Source organism: Dermacentor andersoni, chromosome 1 (assembly GCF_023375885.2).
Source record: "Dermacentor andersoni chromosome 1, qqDerAnde1_hic_scaffold, whole genome shotgun sequence".
Classification (NCBI taxonomy): domain Eukaryota; kingdom Metazoa; phylum Arthropoda; class Arachnida; order Ixodida; family Ixodidae; genus Dermacentor; species Dermacentor andersoni.
The window spans coordinates 374,228,519-374,245,421 of record NC_092814.1 but is presented as its reverse complement, the minus strand read 5'-3'; the positions used below and the strand labels follow the sequence as shown (position 1 = coordinate 374,245,421).

The window sequence follows — 16,903 nt, the reverse complement described above, 5'->3', positions numbered from 1 at the left end:
TGGACTGTCCATTCCAGTACACGCTGAATGAATAGAGCACGAGAGCCCACGGTGACGATTGCCGCTTGCTCTACCAGCTTAGAGCTCTACCTAAACAGTGTGTGCTGAAATAGTCCACTTAGTGGATCCTCACAGAATCCTTCCCGACTGATGTTTGTGTTGGTAGGTTGCAAGCATTGCACTTTCTTTCCTTTCATGTGGGCAGTTCCCACATATGGATGTCATTTAACATATTGTATTCATATTGCCTTTGATCTATAAATTTCTAATTCATGCTTATAACCAGGCCTACCAGCTCTTGTCCTGCATATTTATATAGCCTTCTCATTTCTGCATCAACACTGCACATATTTACAGCAAATTGGAGTCATTCTCCATTATACCCTCAAGCACTTGAAGTAGACACTGCAATAACCCCAAGGGAGGGGGGACAGTAACGCAAAAACCTTATTGGGCTTGTAGTGCTGCTGAAGGATGCACACATACCATGTATGCTAAAATTCTCAGCAGACATTCCAAAGTTTGTACGAGTTCGATTTTAGCTGGCTAAACTGAATGATTCATATTGAAGGCAATTCTTGCAACACTTGGTCAAACTGAATGAAACTGGACAGCACAATTAGCTGTGTTCATCTACCATTTATACGACTGCTGCCCCGAGCATTTTGCCTGTTACTTTGCCTTTCGTTTCTGTACTATCAAGTTCAAGTACACATGTACTTTATCACTGTACACGTAGAATGGCTTCAAGGCTTTTCCTGGGCATTCAACAGTCACTATTTATTCCTATAAACCTTCCTGCATGTGAAGGCAAAAAAAACTTATTAATTCATGCTGGAAGTATAAAAAGACAGGTATTTGCACAGAAAATGTTTATTTTGAGCACCGAGGTTCTTGCTGATGTAGATATGGTGCTCGCTCCCTCCTTGCCCGAAGCATGTGCTTGCTGTACACAGCACCTGATGATGGCTTCCTAGGTCAAAAGATCAAACTGAAATAAGAGGCATGTTGTTTTAGCTCCGGAAAGAGAAAGCAGGATTGAGACATTAACATGTATAAAAAATACTTGCCTAAAGAAAAATTAATACACAAGCAAATTCACTAAAGAGGTTCACTTTCAAGAGCAAAAGTATGGTTACGATGAAAATTACAAGGACGCTTCACTGCTCATTGAGGTTTCGGTTCAGTAGTTGTTGAGCCACAAGGGTTAGCATGCTACATCTTGCATATTATGTTTTGTAGAACAATATTGCACTTTGAACAATGTAGTGCCTATTTAAATGTACTGACAAGGAATGCTTAAACTCCAGGCTAGTTTGGTCTGCACAAGATATGATACAGACACTGTACTGCATTCATTTAGTGTTTTTGTCACTGATCTCATGCACAAAGGTCATTCACACCTATCCTACATGAAATGCAGTTTCTTTGAAGCTTCATCTAGTCCTTGAATTTGCTGCATGCTTATGTCTAAGGGAATTCGTTTGGTTCCTTTTAATGTAGTACATCTAAGCAACTGCTATCAAATGCCCATAGTGTTCCCTTGCATGTACAAAACATTTTTGGCCCTTTCAATGCACAATACTCATTACATTTGACACTTGGGACTCGTGCAAGGCGCCATTTTGTATTATATGCTTGTCCACATCTGATAATACCTTCATAGCTGGGTCATTCCCATGCCAAATGCCTTGGTTATTACTGTGACCATTTCACACTTTTCCTTTAGAATCTTCTTGTCCACTTTTAAGGAAGCATCCCACGACACAATGTCTCCATCCTAGTGGTGCTATGGAGTTAACTTATGTGCTAGTTGTAGCAGATGACGTCAACTGAAGGCCACTGAAGATAAAACTCTCTGCGAGAATTCCTTTTGCACAATAAATGCAAACAATACAGAATAGTCAAAATGTAGTTATCTGGCAAGACTGGCTGCATCCATCATCTTTGTTTGGTGCAATTCTGAGGTGGCTCCATGTTACAAGACGCTTGGCGATTATTGCCATGTGACTGTTCGGGACTCTATAAAACACAAGAATTGCCTTACTCCCGCCTTTCTCTTTGTGCAGCAGCCAACGTTATTATTCGTCCAATCGCACCGTGTACTGTTCGTGTGTCCATAGACTAAATTCTTCACCACATTGTTTTTGCGGTATTTCGTGAGTGACCCATGAACTCATCTTGGGGTGGGACTTCTTTGGCGTCTGCTTCTATCTCTTGTCGTCAGCGCCTCACACAACTGGATGCCACTGGCAATTCTTTTCCTAACCACGAAGAACGCATTCGTCTCGTCACCTCTTCCGATTACGTTCTTTGGCCGCCTAGAGAAGAGATTATAGGTGTCAACTCCTGTAACATTGTGGATGGCGGCATACTCATTCTACCCTATGACCATACCCTATCTCGAACAATTCTGATTACCCCTGGCCTTATTCGCTTCTCTGAGGGGTCTGCATTGCTTACTGCAATAAACCAAACTCTCGAACCCCAACTGTTGCCTCGTGGATCAACTGTCACTTGAGCTGTTGACACTCATGTCGTTGCAATTGTCACGAAGACAGCTCAGTGTGTTCTTGCGTCTATTACCGTGCGCTGAACAAAATCGTGCGCAAAGATGTTTACCCCGTGTCACGGATGGATGATGCACTAGATTCACTCCACGGTGCTGAATATTTTTCTAGCCTTGACTTTAGACCAGGCTATTGGCAAATACCGATGTCCAAATCCGACAAAGAAAAAACGACATTTGCTACCCCTGATGGGCTCTACGAGTTCAGTGCGATGCCTTTTGGACTCTGCAATGTGCCTGCCACATTCGAACGCATGATCGATAAGTCTTGTGTGGCTTGAAATGGAAAACCTGTCTGTGCTATCTCGACGACATTGTGTTTTCAACCATGTTCTCACAACATTTGCAACGTCTTGATGAAGTCCTTGCCTCTCTTGCAAATGCTGGCTTGCAGCTCAACACACGCACGCGCACACACACGCACGCACGCACGCACACACGCACGCACACACACACACACACACACACACACACACACACACACACACACAATGCAGTTTCGCCAGCAAGGCCATCAAAGTTCTGGGGCACGTAGTCAGCAAAGAAGGTATTCGACCGGACCCCGAGAAGCTTACTGCCATCCTCGAATTTTGTGTCTACTGCGTCAAAAAGACATGCACAGTTTTCTTGGACTTGCTTCTTCCGGCACTTCATATGCAACTTCGCTGCGCTTACGTCCCCGCTCCATCAACTCCTCGCCAGTAATGCGCCCTTTGTTTCGTCCGACGAATGTGAACATGCTTTCCTGCTTTTGCAACATTCCCTGACGTCAGACCCAGTACTGTGCCACTTTGATCCGACCGCGCCCACCATCTTTCACACCGACGCTAGCAGTCAGTCTCGGTGCCATTCTACTGCAACGTGACAACACATTCCGCGAACGAGTAATTACTAGTCGTGCACTAACCAGTGCAGAGAATTACTGCAGGAGTGCCTTGCTGTTGGGCAGTGCAAAAATTTCGCCCATATCTTCATGGCCGCCATTTCACAGTCGTTACCGACCATAACACACTGTGCTGGCTTTCATTGCTAAAGAATTTATCAGGTCACCTGGGTTGCTGTGTGCTTCACCTACAGGAGTACGATTTCAATGTCACCTACAGGGCTGCAAAGAAGCATCAAGACACCAATGCTCTCTCTTGCTACCCTCTGAAGAATCATGACGATTCACCATAACCTCTCTAATTGTGTACGTCCCGAGTCCTCTTCATCGGCTTTACCCATTGTAACCCTCGAATGGCTAAGACACGACAGCCCATCTGTCCTTGTGTCCCACCAACGCATCGACCCATACTGCTGAACTATTCTCCAACGCATGGAAGATTCTTCGTCACCTCCAAACGCCTGACTTCGTCGACAACTTAATCAATTCAAGCTGCACAATGAGGTTTTACATCGCAACATTTATCACATCGATGGCAACAAATGGGTCGCGGTCATACCATGTTCTCTGCAATGTGAGGTGCTTGAAGCCTTTCACGATCATGCGACGACTGGTCATCTAGGCTACCACAAGACTTACAACAGAATATGAAGTCGCTGCTCCTGGCCTGGCCCACCTTCAGCCGTTGCGAAGTATGTTGCACCCTGCGTTCATTGTCAAAGCCGCAAACGACCAACAGCTCCTTCTGGCTCTTTACAACCTCTGCCTTGTCCCGCTTCGCCTTTTGAAGTAGTTGGAATAGACCTGTACGGTCCTCTTCCCACGACCTTACATGGCAATCGTTGGATTATAACAGCCATAGACCACCCAACACGCTATGCGGAGACAGCATCTCTACAATCCGGGACTGCTGCTGAAGTCGCTGATTTCTTTCTACACAACATTATCTTACACCGCAGCGCTCCGCGCGTTCTCCTGTGACCGCAGCAGTCTTCCTCTCTTCTATCTTTACCGAAGTTCTGTGCGCCTCTAACAGAATTCGCAAGACGACTTCCAGTTACCATCCACAGACCAACAGCTTAACGGAGTGTTTTCACCATACCCTCTCTGACATGATTGCAATGTACATCCGCCCTGGCCACACGAACGGGGATGCAATCCTGCCGTTTCTGACATTCGCCTATAACATGGCTACGCAACGTACTACTGGCTTTTAACATTTTTTCTTCATCTATGGCTGTTCACCAAGTTTCATTCTTGATGTATCATTCCTTTCGACTCCTGTACCCCCATCAGTTCCTTTCTTGGAACAGTTTGTGTCTTGCCTCGCGGAGTGCAGTCGCCTTGCCCCGCTTAACACAGGCGTCTCCCAGGACGCTCGCAAGTTTCGTTACGACTTGACCCACTGTGCTGTGACTTTTTCTCCTGGTGACGAAGTTCTTTGGACTCCTGTGTGCGTTCCTGGCTTATGCAAAAAATTTCTGGTGTTTTATTCGACTTTCCGCGGTCGTTGAGCAGACATCACCTGTCAATTACCATGTCTCGCTTGTTAGAACGCCACCCGATTCCCGTTGCTGTGGCACAGAGATAGTGCATGTCTCCCGCTTAAAACCAAATACTTGACGCATTTTATAGTACTTACGCGCAGCCAGGCGGCCGCTTCCACAGAGAGAGAGATTTAGCATGGGCACAACACATGCCTGACTTTCAACTTCATCATCTGCACATCTTTTTCATCTGCATATATCATCACTAGCAGTACAGTTTAATCCTCGAGGTAGTAGTCCGAGCTTGGCTGGAATAAAGCGGTTCCTTACGATACATATATATATATATATATATATATATATATATATATATATATATATATATTTCTTGCACTTCAAGAAACTTCGTTTGACCTCGAAGACTTGAGCACTGAAGTAACGGCGCTAAGCATATACAAGACCTCATAGTAGGAGACAGTTCAATTTCACAGCCTGAGTCCCCTTGCTGGTGTAATCTTCCTTCGTGTAATTGTCGCATACTTGGCTATCACTAAGACTGCTTCGCCTTTCTGCAAAACTGCAGCCTCTTTTTTTTTCTGCTAGTCCGAGCATAAGTGCTGCCGCACATGACTGCTGTTGATTCTGATTTCGAGTGAATCTGGCTTGGCCTCATTATGGTTACTGAGTGAATTATAGAGAGAGAGAAATAGAAGAGAGGAAAGGCAGAGAGGTTAACCAGACGCATGTCCGTTTTTCTACCCTCCACTGGAAAACGGGGTATAGGGACGAAGAGAGAGAGTGTTCCACAGCTATCATGCACTAAGATTAAAAAAAAAAAAAAAAACAGTTCCGTTACTCGAAGAAAACCTAGTGCATATTGTTTCCAGTAAAGTGGAGTAGTAGCCAGTAATTCTTTCGTTACTGAGATTTAATTTGGTAATTACAATTATCTAACTCGAGAAGTACTCTCATAATTTTCAGTGTCAATGAGGCATTTGTTGGCATCCCAAAATGACATCTAACTGCAGTGTTTTCAGCGACATACTAATCGCGTACAATTTTACCGACTGGAAAATAACCTCACGAACTATGAAAAATACCATGTGAGTGAACTCTCACCCACATCATAAAGCAGTGCCCTCAAATAAGCTGATTGAAAGTAACTGCATTGCCTATCGCAAACCCGAAGAGACAGCGCACCACCTTGATAATGGTACGGAAGGAGCCCCAACAGCAGTTTCGCAGCTTCTCCTTTCTCTGTACGTCACACTTATTATCCCTCTCTCAAGGCCGACTGATAAATGATAACAAAAGCACCTTGATAACGCAGCCAAAGTGCAGCTCTGACCACACACGAAATGTGAGGAGCAATGTAATAGGCACAGAATGTTTCAAAATCCAGACTTTGCTCGCACCGCATCGAAAGAGTGCGGGCGAAGTTATATTTCGCACCAGAAACTTGCTTCGGACCAAAGCCAATATAAAGTGAGCGTTTTATTTTTCATGAAAGTGTACACGTGCTGCAAAAACAGGTTCGTGTCAACAAATAAAAGCGAAATAAACACACTGGAAAGCGACCAACTTTAGAGAAAAGGCAAAACCAATGCGTTCACGAAATTAAATATACCACTTCTGTGAGCCGAACTGGCAATCAGAATGTCGGCACACACACACACACAGACAAAAAAAAAAACTGTGTGCTCTTACTATCTATTAATTCGTAAGCTGCGTTGAACATCAGCCTAGAGGACGTGTTCAAATAGGTCTCCTTTTGCAGCTACGCAGTACTGTCTATTTTATCACACCTTTAGTGGCTTTCTTGATGACCGATGCCGGAATTCTATGGCAGACATCCGTTATCCTTACCTTGAACTAATGTGACGTCCGGCACAATCTTTCACATAACCCCAAAGAAAGAAACTTAACGGAGAGGTCACGTGACCTAGCCGGCCTCTTTACAGGCTCGTGCCTTCCAATCTATTTGAAAAGTAGCACCCAACCAGTTTCGTGCTCGGCTGCTGCTGCATGCAGGTGGCCCATCTTGCTGATACAGCAGAAGTGGAAAATGTGACAGCGGGACTTTGCTGAGAAACTCATCAACCACTCCTTCAAGGATTTCGTTCACATAACGCTGTCCAGTCAGTGCGTGATTGAAGATGGTACTGATTATTGCACTGGCGTAAATTCCAAACCACACATTGAGCGACCACTGGTACTGGCGCCGATTGCACTGTACTTAATGTAGATTGGAGTCCCTCCAATAGTGTGCGTGAATGACAATGAATGTATATATGATGGCACCTGCACTGTTCTTTTGCGCAAACTCATCATGCCACAGGTTCTTAGTGTCAAGATGTAAAACTTACCAGACCCAGCTTGTCAGTTAACAATATACACTATAGAATTAACATCTAAGGTTATCACTAAGATGAGTGCTAAAACCCCTTAATGCTTACATAGGACCAGAATTAACAAGTGGCTGTAATATCAACGTGCAAGGGCTCAGAGGGTTCCTGAAGCACTCTTGAGCACATGAACATAACTTCCAGTCTGGATATACACGTGCGATGGGAGACAATGACTCGTTACAAAGCCATACACAACACCCTTTCTCACAAAACCTTATGACACTAGTAAAATTTGTTGGCCAAGTTACGATTTATCCTACTTTGAAGCAAGCACATAAAGAGAACATCCCAGTCTTCATCCACGATTAGATCACCAGTATTAAATGGACCCACCTTAAGGGTTATTTGGCAACAGCATGTGTATGTCCATGCTTGTATCGTTTATTGATTGTCCCGCTCTAGTAGAATGGACGACCACGCAGCCTGATCATGCACTTTGTAATGAAGCTTCTTTCTAGAAAATCACAAATACCGACCGCACACACAACCTTTGTCACATCTGCACAGAGCACTCGAGCGTTACGCTGCGGAGAAAGGTTACCAGAGAATGGCTGTTGACAGCGCAGCGATATTGCTATGTAAAGGCTCATATTACTATGTAAAGGAACGCTGTTTCCCGCGCGTTTAATGACGCCGCAAAGCACTCATTTAGCGACTTCATTCACTACCGCCCTTAGTCGGCGGACGGCAGACCTGAACCATGTGTCAGGAATGTGCGTTTACATTGCGAGATAAATGATGAATACTCCTTATTTTCTCTAAACAAGTGCGAGCACATGCCGCACTTGGGTCATCTGCCATTTACACATTCTGCCGTGTAGCAGCACCGCAACCAGGTAATGTTACGTTTAAGTGATTGTGAAAAAGGCTCTTACAAGTTTGAAGGAACCTAAGATAAACAGTGTCGTCTAATATGCGTTCTCGGCGCTAGTACACTGTAGCACTGGCTGATCGGTGCGGCGGTCCGCGGGATGCGTCACAAGGAAAATAAGCTGGTAAGGAACCTGGAAATGAAGTATCAGGCAGCCGAAAGCGTAGGTTTGCATAGTAGAGGCACATCGAATGGAAAAGTGAAGTACTTACGATAGCTTACGCTAGCACAAACCCCGAAAAATAAACGATCCACATCTTTGTCCACTTGTTTGAGCGTAGCTCACCTTTGAGCTTGCCATTCTGCCGCCAAAACCAAAGACGGATGTGACATCACGGCCGCGAAAAAACAAAGAATGAATGCGACATCCCGGACGTGACGTTTGGGTGAACCTAACGCCTGCGTTCCGTCGACCGGGTGAACGCAGACACTTTCTTTCTGGTGACACACACGTGGTAGAAGCGAAATGCCATACTAAAACGCTGCAGCCACGCACGGAAGTGACGTCACAGTTGTGAGCACGTGATTGTGATGTTTTTTAAAAGTATGGCGCATTCTGGTTCATAGTTATGCGCGCGCTGCTGGACCTGGAACTACTTCAGCTTGGCCAAAACACAATTTTGCAGTTTCTTACTGTATTGTGGGCTAGAATGTTGCTCTATTTAGTTGCGCTGGAAGAACCGGAGGTAGTCGAGCTTACGGTCACGAGTGACACTTGGGCACAACGATGGAGCAGCTCGTTTCCTTATGCCTTACAGCGCGTTTATGGTTGGTAGTGTGGTCTTGTGCAGCTCCGGTTACGTTTTTCAGTGCTGTTTCTCTTGTTTGTTGAATTTGCTGTTGTGAATGGGGCACATGTGTGCTCTCAGCTTGGCAGCAGTTTTTTCTCTTATGGCGAAAACATGTAAACTCGTTCTAAACGCTTGTTGCTGCAGTTGCCGCTTAATAGAGAGGTTTAGTTTAGGGGACGCAAGGCGTTGGGGCCCCTAGCGCTTGGGTGCGTTTACGTTTGCGTACGCAAGCAGAAACACGTTATATGTTAGCGGCCCCAAATGCAAGCCGCAGTGAAGTCGGATGCGCTCGTAGCGCTATCAACGTCTAATCTTTGCTGCGTTATAATTTTTTAAAATATGAAATCATGCTTATGAAGTAAAGCACATAAAACTATTCTCATTAAAAGCAGTTAATAGAGAGGTTTAGCGTGTCCGGTATTCGGGTAAACGCAGGCGTCCATATGACGTCAGTGGGGCGAGCTATCCAATTGGCTGACCAGGGCGCGTGATCGATAATTTTTCCAACTTTATGGTAAACAAATGATGTTTGCAATAGTTAGACTGTTAGTTAATTTGTTTTTATAAAAAGAAAGTAACATAAAGAGAATGCACAAGAACAATTTTTCAGTACACTTAAACACTTCCGGCACACAGCAAGTGTCGTGCGCTTGTGTTACAACGTGCTCCGTCTTTGACGAGAGCTCCGCAGTGTTAAGAATGGCCATACGGGGTGGCAACGTGCCAGCTTTCAGCCCGCTGCACGTGTTCCAAGCCCACCAGTCGGGGCGCCTTCCGAGAGCTGCGGTCGGCAGGCAGCCACGTGGCGCGCGATCAACTCCGGAAATTGGTACTTGGCCGCACCACCCGGGACAAAGCAGTCCTACGAAGCCCTCTGACGTCGGCACTGAAAGCTGGGCGGTACCGAGAACTGCGGATGACCGGCAGCCACGTGGCGTGCGATCAACTCAGGAAATTGGTACTTGGCCGCACCACCCGAGACGGAGCACAGTTCTACGAAGCCCTCGGTCGTCGACTCCGGAGCCTTTGTGTGTATGGGTTCGCACCTGTGCGCCTTTGTGTGTGTGAGCCATAGTGCGGGGCGGCGGCGAGTTTAACTTTCCTTGGACGAACCTTCCCGACCATTCCTGCTCCAGAAGCGTATCCCCGCAGGCTGGCTGTACCCGGTTTGGAGGCAAACCGGATGTGACGTGTGCCAGTGGCGTACTCCCTGCCCCCAGATAGGTACGCCTAGGGAAAGACGCTGCTAGGTGCTGCTGCTAAATCCCTGTGGTTTCTGCCAGCCACATGCGGCCATTGCCGGCTCACGTAGGTTCGTTCGCGTGGTCTTGTTACGCCTCGCTGGATCGTGTTCAGTCATGCCGTCCTTGCGCGGCGTGATTGTCGGCGAGTCAGGTTAAATTCTTAAATAGGTCGCGCCTGCGCCTAATTGAGTCTATAAAAGCCTGCACATTCAGTTTTGCTAGCTACAATGCAGTGCGGCTGGCGTGAGCTGTCTCCACGATGCGCTACGAGCGTGTCGATTTCGCCGTTCTTTATGTTGGCGTTAACGACCTTGAAAGCAACATGGATCCACAAGAAATGTGCGACAACATCAAGGTAAGTCTACTGAAATCACAAAATTTGAAACAATAAGCGCTAATAGTTGTGTTTTCTTTTAAATTTTAGGCCTTGATTGTTCAACGAGACGGCCCCCGTCGTGCTGGTTTTCAAGGTGCTCCCTCGCTGCCTAGAAGATGCTGATGCGGAATAGAAAATGCAAAAACGTCGCTTGCTCAACCGCAAATTAACGGCTACGCTGAAGCGCATGCCGTGTCTGCGGAATTTGAACCCCGAGGTATGGACCCCCTTTTTCCAGCGGCATGCCGTTACATACCGTCAGGAACACGCTTGGCTTATTTCTGACTCGGTAAAAAATGTTTCACTTTTTCTCGCTTCTCGCTGCGGAAGAAATGCGCACCGTTTGTCGTAGTTGTGTCTCCATTACAGGGTGGCATTACTGCGGTGAATAAAGCAAGTGTTGCCGTACATACTGTGCGCATTTAACCCTTTGTTGGGCGGTCGGAAAATATTGGTCCCACTTTTCAGGGCCACTTCGCTATTATGTAGCGGTGAAGTGTAATTTCTACCATTGAACATTCCTGTGTAGATGTGTTTCTGAATCACGTTAAGCACATTTTTTCGTCCATTTCTTTGTCAAACAACGCGATAGAGCGATTGCGCAGATTGTTTACTTCCCTTTCTACAATGTTTAGTTTATTCTGTCGCCTTCCTTCAAACCACCACAGCGGCAAATGGACTGTTTTTATCGAAATTCCGCGTTTTCATAATAGCTGAATTTTGGTGCGGTTAGGTGTCTAAATTTCTCGTACCCACAGCTACCAAAACAGTTGATCAAATCATTAGCATCGCGAACAAATCGCATTCCTACATATGCGAGCTGCTACATATGAGCCCTCAAGAATTTTCAAGAAGCATCTTTTTTCTAAGAACCCTTGCGATATTGGAAAGCCCTGATTGAGGATTCTCATACAAAGCATGCTCAGTAAGTATAATGAAAACATGCACAAACAATGTATAATGTACTGGGTACTCTGGCTGCTTCTAATCACATTACAGGTGACCACGAGTAGGTAGAAACGGGCCTTGAGGCTGTATAGTGGGACGTAATACTCCCACTTTTCGCTATTACTGAATCGTAGTCAGCTTTGAGATTTTACGTTATGTAAAAAATGCTTCATAAAAAAAAGCACTTGTAATGTCTCGGACACAAAGCGGCCTGTTCTCTGCTTGCGTCTATGAAAGGGTTAAGATGCACACACTATTCAAAGGTCGCATTGAGAACTGAGTTGCAGGCGCTACTATGCTCCGCAAGCAGCAGGATACTAAAAGGAGAAATGAGCAACACCGTACTGCCTTCATTTCTTCAAACCCTTCAACAAAGCTTGAACAAGAAATGCACGCGAGGGTGTCACTACAGACAGCTGCGGCAACACTGACGCATGCGCGAGAATATAAAATGAGGTGCAGCTGTGTGGTGCACGCTGCCATGAAGTTTGAATTAGTTTCCCCCTTGCGAAACTACCGGAAAGGACATATTGCATCCATCGGTGTTAATATATCTTCTAGCATATTTTCTTGTTTTCAGCCAACATACACATCCCCGTTAAATCAAATAGATCACTGTAGATGGAGGCCACAAGCATATTACAAGGACTGTGAATTGGAAGCTGTTAGCTACCTGTGGCACAAAGTCATGCAAGGGTACACGTAGTCTTTGTGTGCACATTGACTTCATGTTTTACCAATTTGACTGGCTCCTATTGCACTCCGGCTGAATAGCAATAACACACAGGCCACTTTACGTTCGAGCTACTCGAAAGCTTGCATTAGTGAAAAACATCTAAACTTTTTCTGGTACAGCCGTGCGTTGTTCGAAGTGTCTCAATGCATTGCAGTGATTGAACAGGCACATATTGGCTGTACCACTTGGATTTCAGCGTGCATGCGTTGGCTGGACAAAAAATTCTACCATATTTTACCTCCAAACTTTTGCTCACGATTGGAAAGCGCTGTTTCTGTTGTAAATAGATGTGGCTTGCACACAAGGTATGTGCATGCTAAGTGTCTTGGTAAAGAAAAGTAAAGGTATGCTGCATGAACAGAAGGTGCTGCAGCCACATAACCTGACCTTTGATCTTCATTATGCTCACAGATTGAAGGGATGGAACGAAGTGCATGTCTTTTAGATGCTTGATTTCAGCCAGTTAAATTTGCCAACATGGGGATTCAAACCACTGGTGTCCATCTGCTGTTGGGCTGAACTCTCAATTTAGTGAGACTACTAACTACTGCGTTCATTGGTGCTGACAGATATCAAGTCCGTTGTAGCTCGGCATTACTGTATTCTGTCACCAAAATGCTAGAGAACCACTTGAGATCCTTCGATGTCAGCATCCTGATAATCAGTGGGCACCCCATAAGAAAAATAGGTCAACTTTGGCTGGTATCCTTGCAAGTGTAAGAAGGCTAGGCCACAGAAACTCGTCTTTCTGATTTGTGCACTATTCAGCCACGTTAAAATGTGGGGAGCCTAGACATCTAAAAGACGAGGAGCAAGCAAATTGAATGCAGCTACCAAGCAAAAAATGTGGAAGCGTAAGCTGTTGATTTTTTACTCTTAAGGCACGTTCACACCAAAGACGGAGTGGCTAAACCGGGCAAAGCTCTTGGCCAGGGGATAAAAGTAGGCGTTAAACGAGGCGGCAAGCCCGATCGCTTGCGGACCACTTTTCCCGCCCGCCAGAGCTGTCCGATTTGCCGCGGCCAATCAGAACACCAGACGACGCTGGCGTGTGCTGCGCGATAAGGATGGACGACCGGTGCCACGAGACGGCGACAAGTGCGCCACGAAAACGTTAGATGCTCCGCCTCGGCGGTGTGGGCAGCCAGGCAAGCCGTCCAGTATACAGGGTGTTTCAGCTAACTAGTGCCGAGGCACAAAGAAACAACTAGGCCTGCAGTACTCAAATACAATCAATTCAGTAGACTACCCTGTTGAGCAACTTTAATACTTACGGCTCATTGAGAAACATCTAACTGCTTCATTTTTATGAAGATAGCTGCTGTGGTTATTTTTTCAGGACAAAAGAAAGTGCACAAAATCAAATAAAGTACCATGCAACTATGCACTTTTTAGCAGTGACGAACAAATGAACAATGCGGCATGCAGACAGGATGTAAAAAATATGCAGATCCGACACACTGTGAAAATTATGTAAGCAGCTTTCTTTGCTGCTTGTGTTCATTGATGGCATTTGGCAGTGATATGTTAAATGTTACCTCGCATGCACCACTTGTGTTCGTAGTACACAGAGCTCATAGGCAGACGTGCGCTCCGATGCTCAAGGTGGTGCTGTGCACCATCCATATCCTGTGAGAGTAGTGGCACTGTCATTCCCTCACACGGCGCATCGCATGGCGGGTGAGGTAGAGAAATCCGTTTATTGAATGCTTAGGAGAAATAGTTGCTGCCACATCCTGTGCCCGACAGAACAGCGCCTGCTGGCCACACAGGCTTCTGTCATGCAGCATGGCCTCCCAGTGTTGTAGTGTAGGGACATTGAAGTTTTGATGCTGGACCACCATTTGCATACTGTCCTTTTGACGCCGTGGTGCTGTATTGCAGCTTTGCATCTGCACATCCTGTCTCAATTGTTGGCATGGACACACTTGCCGTGTTTATTTTTTCAGAAATAGCATAAACATGCCATACCACACCTTGAACTATCATTATAATATTTTTAGTTTGCCACCACAACTGTCACCATGTCTAGATGTAGTATTTTTCTTTTAAAGAGACTCTATACGAAGGATGCTTTCTGATGGCATCTTTACCTTCTCGTATGATCATTCAGCGAGCACAAAGTGCTGCAGCTTCTGCAATGCTTTTGTCTATTCCTTCCAGGCACACTACTGTCAATGTATCATTAGCGCTGAAATAGAATACCGTCCGTTGCTCAAAGCAGCTTCAATATAGATTCCAATCGGAAGAATAGGCAGACTTGTGGCAGTATACAACTTTCTATAGCCATAAAAGGCAAGCTAGCATAGTGGGGCATCTCAATGCTTGTAAAAGCATTCAACTGCATGTATCTCCAAATAACTAAGCTCAAGCAGACACTGCCAAAATTCGTTCTTCTCATGGTGAGTCGGTGCGGGAACTTGAAGGTGTCGCTTTTCCTTCATTTTTGTGTCTCTTATGGTTTTGCTAAGGCTCTTGCCACAGCAAAATTCCTCTTGTGGTATTTTAGAAGGGTAATTTAATAATCACCTAGGCGATGTCATTTCCTTCATTTGGTTGCACTGTGTGCATCAGTGCAATAAATGGGTCAAACGGCTTAATACGAAATGTCGCCAGGCCATTTTGGCACGACACTTGTGGATAACATTTTGATGTGGCTTGGGCGAGACTGAAAGAGAGAAATTGACACATACAAGCACAAAGGCCAGGCACTGTTCCCTTGTGGCCTGCACAACCACTAGAATAGCAGCTAGTCTTATCAATTCATACTGAGTATCACAAAGTGTAACATTGCAAGAACTGTAGCTTGGTTGATGAGACAAGGCACTTATAGCTGTAGCTGAAACATGTGGTGTGATCAACATGTACAAGGTTACAATACTCTACACCCTTTTTGTATTTAAGTTTTTAACTTTGCCCACAATCTGATTACAGCTTTCCAGAGTTCCTTGGAAAATCCTCCCATGCACCTGCCATGTACATTGCCCTCCTCCTCGATGTGGCGTGCAAGATGGCAGCAGCAGCTGTGGGAACAGTTGAAGAGGCGAAGAAAGGTCCACTTTATAATAGGTTGTATGTAAATAAAACTGATCGACCTCAACAGATTCGGCTTCCACTTTTGTCAAGACAATTGTCAGCAAAGCAATGGAGCAATTTCAGTAGGGCGATAGTAATAAATAGTGCATAGAAATTCTTGGAAGCCCCGTCAGCTTTCTTGCTGTTAACAAGCTGTCTTGGTGAGGTGGTTTAGGCAGGGAATGCCAATTCATGAGGGATGGTCATGGCCACCATGTTCAATGTATGTGCAGCATTAATCAGTTCTCTAGACCGAGTGCACTAATGTCACATGATACATTTTCAAACCTCGCATGCTTTCTTTGGGGCTGAGAAAATTAATGAAGCATGAAACTCAGCATGTTGCAGTTTTCAATTAACCATCACTGCATTTGTCCATTCTTGAAACAAATTTTATTGTACCAAATGCATACAGAATGAATTTGTGGAATATCCAAAGTACATTTTGCTTGTGTTGGTCAAGCAGCTGGCAGAACAAAACCACAAAGTTCCAAAGCAGAAAGGTAACACTTCTTTTGAAGTACACAACTGGCGAAACAGTGTTGCTAACACACGAGTGCAAAACTTGCCGCCGATTAAAAAAAATGGAGCTGCTACACACCACTTCGTTCCTTGACCATTTATTTTTTCTTTTGTGGCTGATTTTTAAAAATCCTTGCTATAGCAAATGCAAGGACATCAGAAAATCAACGCAGAACAGATATTGGTGCAATGGTGTAAAGTAATGAAGATATAATTTTGCATGCACATTATTTAGTCTGAAATAGAGGGATACAGCACAAACGTTACTCTTCAATCCCAATAAAAAATATGGAACTCGTGGGCTACACGAGGGCTACGGATAAATCTTGAGGGCCTCGGATTCTGTAATGTGCAGCTATACTTGAAGTACACAAGCATTTTTGGATTCTGCCTCTACCTGGGTGCAGCTTTGTGACCTGGAATGAAAAGCCACAGCCATCGAGCTGCTGCAGTGGCGACATCACAGTAAAAGGTAATAGCGAAAAATTAAAACAATAATATGACCATGCAACTTGCACATCAGATAGGTCACCTGAAGCTTCTATTTCCAATTTTTCTGGTGTTGCATATGACAAAAATTTTGAAAAGCGATAGTGTACGATTTTCATACATTAACAATTATGCATATCTAGTTTTTTTTTTAACCATGCAGATATTTAGCAAAAAGTTTTGAGCACAGAGAGCCTGTCGTTCTTGCAAAGGAGTTTCTAGGTGAGGAGGACACACTTTGCTGCTAATGCGAGTTTCAGAAAATTAATTTTGAAAAATTCAGTCACTTTATTAGTAACTTGGCGGCAGCCTTCTAAATGGCATATTTGGAGGCAGTCACATGTGAACGCACACCCTTTCTTTTTCGAAATCTCGAAAATTGCACTTATTTTGAAATATTCATTATCGCGCTCAATTGAGTACAATCAAAACTTGGTGCATCCTGCTCCACATCAGGCGGCAGTGCCCTGTCAAGAAGTGTGGGACAAGGCTTAAATGATAGCC

At 44.9% G+C, this 16,903-nt stretch overlaps 3 long non-coding RNA genes across 4 annotated transcripts; 1 reads left to right on the top strand and 2 right to left on the bottom strand.

Moving 5' to 3' along the window:
• Positions 1-753: 753 nt before the first annotated feature.
• Positions 754-3,021, bottom strand: LOC126539997 (uncharacterized). Its single transcript, XR_011892091.1, has 2 exons — positions 1,659-3,021; positions 754-991 (listed from the first exon to the last, which is right to left on the bottom strand). It is a non-coding gene; the product is annotated as an uncharacterized lncRNA (long non-coding RNA).
• A 3,392-nt stretch (positions 3,022-6,413) lies between these two features.
• Positions 6,414-7,402, bottom strand: LOC129383045 (uncharacterized). The gene is made up of 2 exons (XR_008610984.2): positions 7,020-7,402; positions 6,414-6,979 (listed from the first exon to the last, which is right to left on the bottom strand). It is a non-coding gene; the product is annotated as an uncharacterized lncRNA (long non-coding RNA).
• Positions 7,403-10,245: 2,843 nt separating this feature from the next.
• LOC126527878 (uncharacterized) lies at positions 10,246-15,413 on the top strand. 2 transcript variants are annotated; one of them, XR_008611614.2, is made up of 3 exons: positions 10,279-10,608; positions 10,678-10,846; positions 15,248-15,413. It is a non-coding gene; the product is annotated as an uncharacterized lncRNA (long non-coding RNA). The 2 variants fall into 2 exon arrangements; XR_011892090.1 differs by having other exon boundaries at positions 10,246-10,846.
• The last annotated feature ends 1,490 nt before the right edge of the window (positions 15,414-16,903 follow it).